This window comes from Aquarana catesbeiana, linkage group LG01, assembly GCF_042186555.1.
Source record: "Aquarana catesbeiana isolate 2022-GZ linkage group LG01, ASM4218655v1, whole genome shotgun sequence".
In the NCBI taxonomy this organism is placed as follows: Eukaryota; Metazoa; Chordata; class Amphibia; order Anura; family Ranidae; genus Aquarana; species Aquarana catesbeiana.
Window position 1 is genome coordinate 775069894 of NC_133324.1, and position 14610 is coordinate 775084503.

The following is a 14610-nucleotide window of genomic DNA, read 5'->3' on the forward strand; positions in this document are numbered from 1 at the left end:
AGAGGCTCTCTTAGCTGAAGTAGTTGACCCATAGTTTTGGAGGTAGTGTATTATTACCTTTTGGACCAAGCAGGAGTTAGAGATATGTGAGACATTGTTAGTACATGACTAGACTGTGGGGAACCCCCTAGTCCTGGGGCTAATAGAACAATTTATGCCCAAGTTTATATTCAAGAAGAGTTCCAATCACAGAAGTTATAGCAATAAGACCCTTATGAACGCACAGTGGATAGCCTGGTTTGGTTTAGGGTCAGACTGACTTAGTATCTTCAGTGAGTAGCCAGACCAGCCAGAATCCCTAGCTATTGAGGCTGATACTGTACTTTTTCAAGCTTTATTTAGTAAAGGAGGGATTCTTTTTCATCCCTTTCTTCTGGTGACCGTATCTACAAAAATCATTATGCCTTCTGCCAATCAATAAACATTAATCCTCCCTTGAAGTAAAGACATACACACAGTCAATACATTTCATATAATTTGAATAAAGGTTAAGTTTTAATACCAGTGGCCTTGGTGCATGGGGCTACGCACCCTCGTTCTGTTTGAAAGCAAACTCCAAGTAACAATTTTAAAGCAGCAACCGTTTTTTCCTTTTTTGGATAAAGGTTTTACATAAATTAATTCAATCTGAACATGGTAAGCTCCCCTGTCAGCATTAAATGGTTTGCTCAAACCTTTAGCTGCTTTTTTTCCTAGACAGCTTGGTTTGTCATAGGAAGTAGAAAAATAACAGACTTCGGGTCTATTCATACATAGTGCAGTAGGACTGCTTTGGGCAGCTATTGCATTGCAGTTCTACCTCAGTCCTACCACAAGACAAGGCAAAATGCTTTGACTGTTACCTGGCCGGTTCACAAAAAAAAAGTGAATAGTGCGATGCGCTGTGATTGGCACAATGCACTGCAGTGATTTCACTGAATCCCATCCACCAAAGATTCTTACCAGCTAGATCAACATGTAAAAATAAAGAAAAAAAAAATCATAAAGAAAGAGAACGAATGCAGCCACCACATCTAAAAATTGGTAAGCTGCTTTAAATGTTGTCTGGTGAAAAGGTTGTCCCCAGTACAGGAAGCAATGTAAAATCTCTCTAATAGACCTATGGATAGCATTAAAGCCTGATAGGGCTTCTAATCCTTCCCAGCTCTATCCATAACCACAGTAATCCATTAAAAAAGGTTTGGGGTATACTGTAAATAAAGTTTAAACGTGTTTGGCATATACATGTATCTATCCTGAGGCGAGTGTAAAAAAAAAAAAAAAAAAAGTAGACTGGATGGACCACTTGCTTTCTTTGTGCCCTCTATTTTTAATGTTTTTATGTTTTAAAATGTCATATCTAGTTATGACTAAAGTACAGCACACACCCATTAGGTTTTGGCCTGAAGGATATTGGCATCATGTTCCCCATGACATAAAGTTTTAATGTTTTCTCCAGCCTACTAAACTTTCACAAAATGTTACTGTGATGCAAATATCTATAATAGACATTAAAATTCCTCACAGTCAAAGTAAATGAACATTTTGACATTATTTTTGTTTTATTCGATGAACATTCCAGGATTATAGGACCGTATTATAGGATTATAGCACTGTGGTGAATGTGTATGATCTTCCTCGGCCTCGGGCACTTTGTCTTTTTTGTTCTATTTTTTCATTTTGCAGGTACGGTTATTGTCATTCTGATCAGGTTTCGTGTGTCACCAGCAACCAAATCAAAGCATGATTTGTACTGACCTTTGTCTGATTCTGACTGACCGTTGGTGGCTGTTTTGATGTGCTGAGGCCACATTAAGGAGATGTTCTAGTTAACTGGCTGGATCCAATCCACATACACAAACATGACTTCATTCACTGGGTGCAGCCTAAATACTAACTTTCTGAAATTAAGAGATGATTATGTTATTGTAAGGATAGCATTTATGTACGTAATGAACTACGAGTAAGAAAACAACATTTACCATAAAGCTGTCCAAGAAAGGCCCCCGCACTACTCTTGCTACATCACCATTAAAAAAAAAAAAAAAAGGAAAAAAAAAAAAAACACCTGTCAATGACTGACTCAGTTTAGCTGGAAATGAAACTATTAAAATAGCTTAACCACTTCAGCCCCGGACCATTTGGCTGGCCAAAGACCAGAGCACTTCGGCACTGCGTCGCTTTAACTGACAATTGCGCGGTCGTGCGACATGGCTCCCGAACAAAACTGACTTCCTTTTTTCCCACAAATAGAGCTTTATTTGATCACCTCTGCGTTTTTTTTTTTTTTTTTGCGCTATAAACAAAAAAAGAGCTACAATTTTTGCTATAATAAATATCCCCAAAAAATATATAAAAAATTTTTTTTTCCTCATTTTAGGCTGATTCTTCTACATATTTTTGGTAAAAAAATCGCAATAAGCGTTTATTGATTGGTTTGCACAAAAGTTATAGCATCTACAATATAGGGGATAGTTTTATGGCATTTTTATTAATATTTTTTTTTTTTACTAGTAATGGCGGCGATCAGCGATTTTTATCATGACTGCGACATTATGGCGGACACATCAGACAATTTTGACACATTTTTGGGACCATTCACATTTATACAGCGATCAGTGCGATTAAAAATGCGGGTATCCATCAAATCCACGGGACCCGCAATCCTACTCACGGAGCTCGCTGCGGGCACGGCGGCGGCGGCGCACACGCGATGGCAAATTCAACTTTTTTTTACACCGTTACACAGTTTTATTACTGTTCAGAGTACTCATTATACAATTCAGTTATTGCCAGCAAGTCTTGACAATCATGATATCCATGTCCATGAGGAAACTGTAAAACTGGCCATACACTGAGCAAATTTGAAATTCTATCAGTGGGTGGCCCAGTCATCATCACTCTGGCAGACCTCTTCTGATTTAAAATTTGAAGGAGCCAGGCTGAAATTTTTCAGCCAAACAGCACCTGCATCCAATTAGATGAAGACATTGTTCAAGTATTCTGAAACCAGGGAAAATTCCACATTTGGAAAATGCATTAGAACTGCATGCACAGGTAAACACTGATGCAAAGAAGCATAGGCATTTGCAAGAGCACAGCCATTCACTTCTATGGTAGGCTGTATGTGTCATGCAGTTCCCTAGGCGTGGGAAAGCCATGGGAAATGATGTCAGGGATATAAAATACCTGTTGAAGTCCTTTGTGCATGTGCTTTGTACACCATTTATTTTAACTGCTTCCTGTCCAGCCATAGTACATAAATAGCTGAATGGGAAGAGCACCGATGGGGTGGATGTACCCATACCCCCACCCCACATCTGCTGCTTGTGTGCGCTCCCTGGGAGCACACAGCAGTGTCATCTGTGCCCGCTGTGTCTAGTGGAATGCTGATCCTTGTATCGGGTTGCTATGGGCGGCCTTGGTATCAGGTAATCGCTGTAGCCAATCAGTGATCACATGAACAGTAGTAAACGATATGTATATTCCTGACATCATTGCTTACTACTGTGTGATTTCTGCAATCGGTCACAGAGATCACATAGTGTAGGGTCATTCACAGCAGCCCTGTGCCATGAGATAGCTGTGGCCAATCACAGCTATCACTGTATTTCTCAATGGCTGCAGGAATGCAGTCAGAGAGAGTAAGAAATTATTGCTTTTACAGCTATCATATAAAAAAAAAAATCCTGATCATCTCCCCAGAGTAGTACAGTGTCACTATGGTTGCCCTTCAACTGCCTGGTCTAAAGGAGAGTGTCATACACTATCCTCTGCTGAGATGTAGAGCAATCACTGTGTCCCTCTGTACAGTGAAGCTAAGCAGACAGAATAAACTAACATAAAGGTTATATTTATCTTTAATAGGAAAGTTAAAGGTAGGCATGTTTTGTTAATGACTTATGTATGGCATATCTTAGATGTCTAGGTTAAGTTTATCGACATCCTGCTTGTAATGAGCAAGAAAGGAATTACTTCAAAGAGTTATTGAGGATGTAATCGAAAAGGCTGGATGATAAAATTTAAAGCTGATAAGTACTTATGTTTTATGAATATCTGGATATGGTTATTAGCTGAGATTATGGCTAGATTCACAGCAAGCACTTCAGTAAGCCAAATGCTTATGTGTAACTATATCTTACATTGGATTTACATTAATTACCCCTACAGCTCTGTAATAACAAGTTATCTACTGACTGACAGTGATCATCACAGGCATAACATCTAGGAAATTAGACGTATGAAAAATTTGACACAAAATATTGTTCAGAATCACTCATATTTTAATTATTTCATGTAATTACATCAGTACCAGAAGGCATCCTATTGCAATTTACTAGGCAGCCAATAAAGGTGTGATAGACTGTCTAATAGAGCTATTAGGGCTCATCCACACAAGTCCTCAATGCTTTTTAGCTGCTGTATCTAGTATATACTGCAATGACAGGATAGATTCACTGGGTAGAGAAAGCTTGAGAAGTGAATGCAGAGTACTACACTGAGAATGTATCATACTATTTATGTTCATGAGAACAGAATTCTTTACTGCAGTGGGTGGACCAAATGCATACCCAACCCAACTTAAAAAAAAATGTTTGCTTTTGTGCATTATTTAGTTCCTTATGGGGAATAGATAAAGTTAAAAAGGATGCAAAGATTGAAAAGTGCAAAGCAATTAATACTACTTTAAAGTGGTTGTACACCCTGTACAATCCCTTTTACCTACAGATAAGCCTATATTAAAGCTTACCTGTAAGTGCTGGAAATATCTCCTAAACCTCCACGGTTTAGGAGATTTTTACGGAAAAGCCAAGTGCCGATGACTACGGAGCATGCGCCAATGTCATCCGTGCATGCGCACTTTAGAAAGGGCACATCGTGAATAGGGGTCATGCCATGACTGGCGGCTCCTGCGTGCATGCGCGGGAGTGACGTCACGCGACTCCGGCCAGTCACAGTTGTAGTTCGTGGTCCCAGAAGAAGGAGGGGTGCTAGTGGGGACAATGGTGACATCGCGGGCTTCAGTTTCAGGTAAGTGACATATAATGGGCTACCATGAGATGCATAGTAGCCCATTATGCTTTACCTTTGCAGGGAAATAAAGAGGAAGTAAAAACAACCAAGGTTTACTTCCTCTTTAACCCGAGGCGTATCTAGTGAAAACGGAGCCTATGGCAAGCACTGAAACTTCGCCCCTGTCAAAACATTTGAAACCCATCTTTCAGATAACCTTAACAAAAAAAACAGCTCACAAAACTACAAGACAAGCTCTTTAATCTTCCAATTAACAAATTATGGATTGGCATTACATAAAAATTACAACTGCACCTTCCTTCCTTTCACTGATGCAAACTGGTCTATGATGTGCTCAAAGTCAGTTTTTTCTGTTTCTTCTCTTTCTACACTCAGTAGAGCAAGATCACAGAGTCTGTCTTGACCCATGGAGACTCTCAAATAAGAAAGCATTAGTTTTAACTTGCTAAATGATCTCTCACAGCTGGCGATGGAAACTGCAATAGTTAACATTATCTGAATAGCAATGTGAAGATTGGGGAAGACACTCTCATCTCCATATTGAACAATGAATTTGAATTAATACCAACATTCTGCAATCCAAAATTTCTTCATATAGCTGCTGTCCATCAACATCAGAGCTGAAGAATTTTTTTAAGTCGTTATTGTAGGCGTTATTGTAGGCGCCGTAACACAGTCCCTCAACATCAAGAAGGAATTTGGCGTCAGTGTCATGCAAACGGGTGAACCTTTCATCCATTTCTCTGTGAAGACGGTCGAGTGTTCCCTTCATGACTCTTTCCATCTCCTCCTTGGCTGATAACCCAGCATCTCTTGAGTTCTCACCAGGCATTCGTTTCTTTCGTCTCTGACATTTTTCAATTTCAATATCCCAGTCTTGACAGACACTGAGTCCTTCTTCGAGTGATTCACTGACTAACACTTCTCTGTCATCATCAAAATGATCTCGGAGGGCTTTCAAATCCAGGGCAGCATCGTGGAAGTTCATGCTAGGATCCTGCAGCCTCTTTTGAATACGGTCAATGCGAATGAGTACTTTGTTCCAAAATCCTAGCAAAGTCAGAAAATCGTAACTCAACATGCGTTTATACAGCTGTCTTGCATCACTTCTTGGTTCACTGGTCTCATTTTCATTGTCTGTCATGTCCTGGAGAACTGGAACAATCTCCTCAAAGTAGTTGTTGATGGGCTTCACTTCTTCTGTCCTTGCACTCCACCTTGTTTCGGACTCTGACTTAAGAACCACAGGCACAGCGTTTTTTGAGTTTTTGCCAGCGCTGTGTTGAACGAGAGAAGAACACATAGAGAGCTTGGATGGTGCCAAAAAATGTGACCATCATTGTATCCTGCTTGGCTGCATGTACACCCACCAAGTTGAGAGAGTGATTGTTGCAATTCACAAACACTGCCAGGTTCTTTTTCTCACTTATTCTTTGATGAACACCACTTTTGTGTCCAGTCATCACAGCAGCGTTGTCATAGCACTGTGACCGACAATCTTGTAGCTCCATTCCATCCTTCTCTAGCTGTTTCAGGATGTCTTCAACCAAGCTCTCAGCATCCTTCTGGCTTATCTGTATAAATCTAAGGAAGGACTCTCTAACACAGACAGTTTTCCTCTCAAAATTAACTTTCATGTACCTCACTACTTCTGACATCTGCTCACGGTGTGCCTGATCAGGAGTCGAGTCAAACATGAGACCATAGTACCTGGCCTTACGAATGCTTCTCAGTAAACTCTGGTGAACAGTAGATGCCATTCAGATTCATGTGAATGAATTCATTTAGAACACCTGGTGAAAGATAAGACGTGGATCCAGGATGACTTTCCACATGACTGAGGTGTACTTTCATGACAGGGTCAAAGATGGCCAGTAATTTCATTAGGCCAAGGAAATTTCCCACATTAGAGTCATCATCCAGCTGAAGTGACTCCCTATGTCCTCGCAAAGCCAGGTTCTGAGTCGCAAGGAATTTTATGCAATCAAGGATTCTCCTCAAGATATCACGCCACTTCTGCTTTTCCTTCTCAATCTGTGACTGAAGTTGCACGTCAATAACTCCTCTGTTTTTAGCTAAATTTCTTTCCATTTCTTTCAACTGTGTAAAGCACTCCTGATGATTCTTAGCATTTTTATGAACACTAATCCTTTCAGGTGCTTTCCATTGGAGAAATACGCATTCCTGCTCCAATGAGGATTGATGGTCTGACCGGGAATAGAGAAGACAACAGATACAAAATGCAGACTTTTTAAAAGGGGAGTAGACCAGCCAAGAGCGAGACACTTCCTCACCATGACAATTTCCCAATTTCCTCTTGAACCAAGTTTTGTTCATTGAGCGGTTATTTGTTAGTAGGAAAGGCCCCTCACTGTTCTGGAAATACTTTGAACCCAGCTTTATTATTTTTATTCTCAATGCATCAGCCAGAATTGCTTTTCCAGATTCTTCAGAAACTTCAGATTCTTCAGAAACTTCAGAAGTGCAATGTCAGGCTGTTCAATAACTTCTGGTAAGACAGTTTGAGGCTCTTCAACACCATCCAACTCACCAGGTTCAGCATCGGCAGGATCAATCTCATCAATAAACACAGCATCGCCGCCAGCATCGTCTTCCCCTCCTGTCATGTTCAAGTTCTCTCTGGCCTCCTCACTTCTAATCTTATCATACTCAGATTTATCTGACTTCACTTCCTCCTCAGCTTGTGATGTATTTGTACTTGATCCACTTTCAGATTCTAATAAACTTCTAGCAGGTGCAGGGGACTCCATGGAAGGTGTCGAAGAACTTGTTCCAGGCTTTTCAAAGAAGGTCATAAAGAACTTGCTTGACTTCTTGGCTTGTCTGTGGCACACACACAATGGCCCACGGGCACACACTGATACAAAAATCACTGATGATGCCAACACACTGGCACACTCACACTCATTGAAATACATTGGTGCACACAGTAACTCATACAAAAACAATGACACACACTAACACACAATCAAGGGACACTGGGGATAGACAGAGAGGGACACAGTGTGACAAGGACAGAGGATTTTTGACACCCTAGGCGAAACCTCATTTTGTTGCCCACCCCCCCGGCTCCACCCCTGACTCCACCCATAAATGCAGCCTTACCAGCACCCATAAATGCAGTAACATCAGCACCCATAAATGCAGTAACATCAGCACCCATAAATGCGGCCTCACCAGCACCCATAAATGCAGTAACATCAGCACCCATAAATGAGGCCTCACCAGCACCCAAAAATGCAGCAACATCAACACCCATAAATGCAGCCTTACCAGCACCCAAAAATGCAGTAACATCAGCACCAATAAATGTGGCCTTACCAGCACCCAAAAATGCAGTAACATCAGCACCAATAAATGTGGCCTTACCAGCACCCAAAAATGCAGTAACATCAGCACTCATAATTGCGGCCTTACCAGCACCCAAAAATGCAGTAACATCAGCACCCATAAATGCGGCCTCACCAGCACCCATAAATGCAGTAACATCAGCACCCAAAAATGCAGTAACATCAGCAACCATAAATACGGCCTCACCAGCACCCATAAATGCAGTAACATCAGCACCCATAAATGCGGCCTCACCAGCACCAAAAAATGCAGTAACATCAGCACCCATAAACGCGGCCTCACCAGCACCCATAAATACTGTAACATCAGCACCCAAAAATGCAGTAACATCAGCACCCATAAATGCGGCCTCACCAGCACCCAAAAATGCAGTAACATCAACACCCATAAATGCGGCCTTACCAGCACCAAAAAATGCAGTAACATCTGCACCCATAAATGCGGCCTCACCAGCACCCATAAATGCAGTAACATCAGCACCCATAAATGCGGCCTCACCAGCACCCAAAAATGCAGTAACATCAGCACCAATAAATGTGGCCTTACCAGCACCCAAAAATGCTGTAACATCAGCACTCATAATTGTGGCCTTACCAGCACCCAAAAATGTAGTAACATCAGCATGCATAAATGCGGCCTTACCAGCACCCAAAAATACAGTAACATCAGCACCCATAAATGCGACCTTACCAGCACCCAAAAATGCAGTAACATCAGCACCCATAAATGCGGCCTTACCAGCACCCAAAAATGCAGTAACATCAGCACCCATAATTGTGGCCTTACCAGCACCCAAAAATGCAGTAACATCAGCACCCATAAATGCGGCCTCACCAGCACCCATAAATGCAGTAACATCAGCACCCATAAATGCGGCCTCACCAGCACCCAAAAATGCAGTAACATCAACACCCATAAATGCGGCCTTACCAGCACCAAAAAATGCAATAACATCAGCACGCATAAATGCGGCCTTACCAGCACCCAAAAATGCAGTAACATCAGCACCCATAAATGCGGCCTTACCAGCACCCAAAAATGCAGTAACATCAGCACCCATAATTGTGGCCTTACCAGCACCCAAAAATGCAGTAACATCAGCACCCATAAATGCGGCCTCACCAGCACCCATAAATGTAGTAACATCAGCACCCATAAATGCGGCCTCACCAGCACCCAAAAATGCAGTAACATCAACACCCATAAATGCGGCCTTACCAGCACCAAAAAATGCAATAACATCAGCACGCATAAATGCGGCCTTACCAGCACCCAAAAATGCAGTAACATCAGCACCCATAAATGCGGCCTCACCAGCACCCAAAAATGTAGTAACATCAGCATGCATGAATGCGGCCTTACCAGCACCCAAAAATACAGTAACATCAGCACCCATAAATGCGACCTTACCAGCACCCAAAAATGCAGTAACATCAGCACCCATAAATGCGGCCTTACCAGCACCCAAAAATGCAGTAACATCAGCACCCATAATTGCGGCCTTACCAGCACCCAAAAATGCAGTAACATCAGCACCCATAATTGTGGCCTTACCAGCACCCAAAAATGCAGTAACATCAGCACCCACAATTGCGGCCTTACCATCACCCAAAAATGCAGTAACATCAGCACCCATAAATGCGGCCTAACCAGCACCCAAAAATGCAGTAACATCAGCACCCATAAATGCGGCCTCACCAGCACCCAAAAATGCAGTAACATCAGCACCCATAAATGCGGCCTCACCAGCACCCAAAAATGCAGTAACATCAGCACCCATAAATGCGGCCTCACCAGCACCCAAAAATGCAGTAACATCAGCACCCATAAATGCGGCCTCACCAGCACCCAAAAATGCAGTAACATCAGCACCCATAAATGCGGCCTCACCAGCACCCAAAAATGCAGTAACATCAGCACCCATAAATGCGGCCTCACCAGCACCCAAAAATGCAGTAACATCAGCACCCATAATTGCAGCCTTACCAGCACCCAAAAATGCAGTAACATCAGCACCCATAATTGCAGCCTTACCAGCACCCAAAAATGCAGTAACATCAGCACCCATAAATGCGGCCTTACCAGCACCCAAAAATGCAGTAACATCAGCACCCATAAATGCGGCCTTACCAGCACCCAAAAATGCAGTAACAGGGGGGAAACAGGTATGGAGGTGACACGGGGGGAGGGGGGAAGCAGGTATGGTGGTGACACGGGGGAGGTTGGTGCAAGTATGGTGGTGACACGGGGGGGAGGGGGGTGCAAGTATGGTGGTGACATGGGGGGGAGGCGGGAAGCAGGTATGGTGGTGACGCGGGGGGGAGGGGGAAAGCAGGTATGGTGGTGACACGGGGGGGGAGGGGGGGAAGCAGGTATGGTGGTGACATGGGGGGAGTGGGGGAAGCAGGTATGGTGGTGACACGGGGGAGGGGGGAAACAGGTATGGTGGTGACACGGGGGGAGAGGGGGGTGCAGGTATGGTGGTGACACGGGGGGAAGGGTGGAAGCAGGTATGGTGGTGACACGAGGGGGAGGGGGGGAAGCAGGTATGGTGGTGACATGGGGGGAGGGGGGAAGCAGGTATGGTGGTGACACGGGGGAGGGGGGAAACAGGTATGGTGGTGACACGGGGGTAGAGGGGGGTGCAGGCATGGTGGTGACACGGGGGGAGGGGGAAGCATGTATGGTGGTGACACAGGGGGAGGGGGTTGCAGGTATGGTGGTGACATGGAGGGAGGGGAGTGCAAGTATGGTGGTGACATGGGGGGAGGGGGTTGCAGGTGTGGTGGTGACACGGGGGAGAGGGGGGTGCAGGTATGGTGGTGACACGGGGGGGAGGGGGGAAGCAGGTATGGTGGTGACATGGGGGGAGGGGGTTGCAGGTATGGTGGTGACATGGGGGAGGGGGTTGCAGGTATGGTGGTGACACGGAGGGAGTGGGTTGCAGGTATGGTGGTGACACGGAGGGAGTGGGTTGCAGGTATGGTGGTGACACGGAGGGAGTGGGTTGCAGGTATGGTGGTGACATGGGGGGGAGGGGGGTGCAGGTATGGTGGTGACACGGGGGGAGGGGGTTGCAGGTATGGTGGTGACACGGAGGGAGGGGGTTGCAGGTATGGTGGTAACATGGGGGGAGGGGGTGCAGGTATGGTGGTGACATGGGGGAGGGGGTTGCAGGTATGGTGGTGACACGGGGGGATAGGGGGGTGCAGGTATGGTGGTGACACGGAGGGGCGGGGGGGAAGCAGGTATGGTGGTGACACGGGGGAGGGGGGAAACAGGTATGGTGGTGACACGGGGGTAGAGGGGGGTGCAGGCATGGTGGTGACACGGGGGGAGGGGGGAAGCAGGTATGGTGGTGACACGGGGGGAGGGGGTTGCAGGTATGGTGGTGACATGGGGGGAGGGGGTTGCAGGTATGGTGGTGACATGGGGGGAGGGGGTTGCAGGTATGGTGGTGACACAGAGGGAGTGGGTTGCAGGTATGGCGGTGACACGGAGGGAGGGGGTTGCAGGTATGGTGGTAACATGGGGGGAGGGGGGTGCAGGTATGGTGGTGACATGGGGGAGGGGGGAAACAGATATGGTGGTGACACGGGGGTAGAGGGGGGTGCAGGCATGGTGGTGACACGGGGGGAGGGGGGAAGCAGGTATGATGGTGACACGGGGGGAGGGGGTTGCAGGTATGGTGGTGACATGGGGGGAGGGGGTTGCAGGTATGGTGGTGACATGGGGGGAGGGGGTTGCAGGTATGGTGGTGACACAGAGGGAGTGGGTTGCAGGTATGGCGGTGACACGGAGGGAGGGGGTTGCAGGTATGGTGGTAACATGGGGGGAGGGGGGTGCAGGTATGGTGGTGACATGGGGGAGGGGGGTGCAGGTATGGTGGTGACACGGGGGAGGGGGGAATCAGGTATGGTAGTGACAGGGGGAAGCAGGTATGGTGGTGACATGGGGGGGCGGGGGGGAAGCAGGTATGGTGATGACACGGGGGGGAGGGGGGGAAGCAGGTATGGTGGTGACATGGGGGGAGGGGGGAAGCAGGTATGGTGGTGACACGGGGGAGGGGGGAAACAGGTATGGTGGTGACACGGGGGTAGAGGGGGGTGCAGGCATGGTGGTGACATGGGGGGAGGGGGGAAGCATGTATGGTGGTGACACAGGGGGAGGGGGTTGCAGGTATGGTGGTGACATGGAGGGAGGGGGGTGCAAGTATGGTGGTGACAAGGGGGGAGAGGGGGTTGCAGGTATGGTGGTGACATGGGGGGAGAGGGGGGTGCAGGTATGGTGGTGACGCAGGGGGAGGGGGTTGCAGGTATGGTGGTGACACGGAGGGAGGGGGTTGCAGGTATGGTGGTAACATGGGGGGAGGGGGGTGCAGGTATGGTGGTGACATGGGGGAGGGGGTTGCAGGTATGTTGGTGACACGGGGGGATAGGGGGGTGCAGGTATGGTGGTGACACGGGGGGAGGGGGGAATCAGGTATGGTAGTGACAGGGGGAAGCAGGTATGGTGGTGACATGGGGGGGCAGGGGGGAAGCAGGTATGGTGGTGACACGGGGGGAGAGGGGGGTGCAGGTATGGTGGTGACACAGGGGGAGGGGGGAAACCGGTATGGTGGTGACATGGGGGGACGGGGTGCAAGGGGAAGCCAAGACCCTCAGTGCACTGTCCCCAGCCAGCGGAGCCCCAGTCCTTCCATCAGTGTGTCTGTGACTGTGTCCCTGCTCATCGCAAGGGGGGGAGCCAGGACCATGACTGCACTGTCCCCAGCCAGCGAGCCCCGCTCCTTTCATCAGTGGCGCTCTCGGACACTGTCACACACGGGGCAGAGCGGAGGGTTGGCGGCGGCGGCGACTGAACATTTCCTTGTGTTCAGTGGAGAGGGGGGAGGGGTCGCCAATCGGCTTCAGTGTACAATAGAATTATTTCTATTTGTACACTGAAGAGAGAAGCTGATTGGCTGCCCCTCTCCCCGGCACTGAACACAAGGGGAAACAACACTCGTGGAGGCGACAGTGGCCATTTTTGTGGAGCCGTTGCCGTTTTTTGACAAAAACATTCCAGATTTTCTCGGGACAAACCCAAAATCCTGTGAAAACAATCGGGACAAGATTACATTGGGACGAGGGTCCCAAAATCGGGATTGTCCTGGGAAAATCGGGACTGTTGGCAACTATGCCTTACCAGCGCCCAAAAATGCAGTAACATCAGCACCCATAAATACCGCCTCACCAGCACCCAAAAATGCAGTAACATCAGCACCCATAAATGCGGCCTTACCAGCACCCAAAAATGCAGCAACATCAGCACCCATAAATGCGGCCTTACCAGCACCCAAAAATGCAGTAACATCAGCACCCATGAATGCGGCCTCACCAGCACCCAAAAATGCAGTAACATCAGCAGCCATAAATGCGGCCTCACCAGCACCCAAAAATGCAGTAATATCAGCACCCATAAATGCGGCCTCACCAGCACCCAAAAATGCAGTAACATCAGCACCCATCAAATGCGGCCTTACCAGCACCCAAAAATGCTGCTTCAGCGCCTCTGACACTGTACAGAGGTAGAGAGGGAGTAGGATCACCAGCGGCCGTTAGTTTGCCTAGTGGAAGCACTGGCCCTGTCCGCTTAGCACACATGCACAATCGCACATGATGACTTTAAATCATCATCATGTGCGATTGTGCGTGTGTGCAAGGCCCAAGCAGAAGCAAGCAGTCAATCAAATATTGTGCTCAATATGGATTAAATAAATATGCTTAGCCATAGATATCATAAATAAAATGTAACAAAGTGATTTGTGCAACAGCAGGTACTACCTACTTGCACAAATCACTTTATTATACTTCATTTATATCTATGGCTAAGCATATTTATTTAATCCATATTGTTTGAGCACTATATTTGATTGCTTGCTTTACTTCTGCTTGGCAGTTGGCACTAGTTACTGGTACACATGCACATGATGATCAAGATCATGGTGACTGGTACCTGCTGCTAGACTGCAGTGCTGCTGCCTGGGGGTTCCCCGTCATCCATTTTTTTCTCTTCTCTCGTGACATCTCTTCTCCAGCCTTCAGGTTCCCCTCCAGAGTCCTCACCGTCACCGACCTCACATCATGGTCACGTGACGTCACACAGTCCCGGGAGACCCCGTTCCGGGGAGAAGATAATGCAGCTGCACAGAGGAGGGTAGGCGAAGCATTAGGCCACTCACAG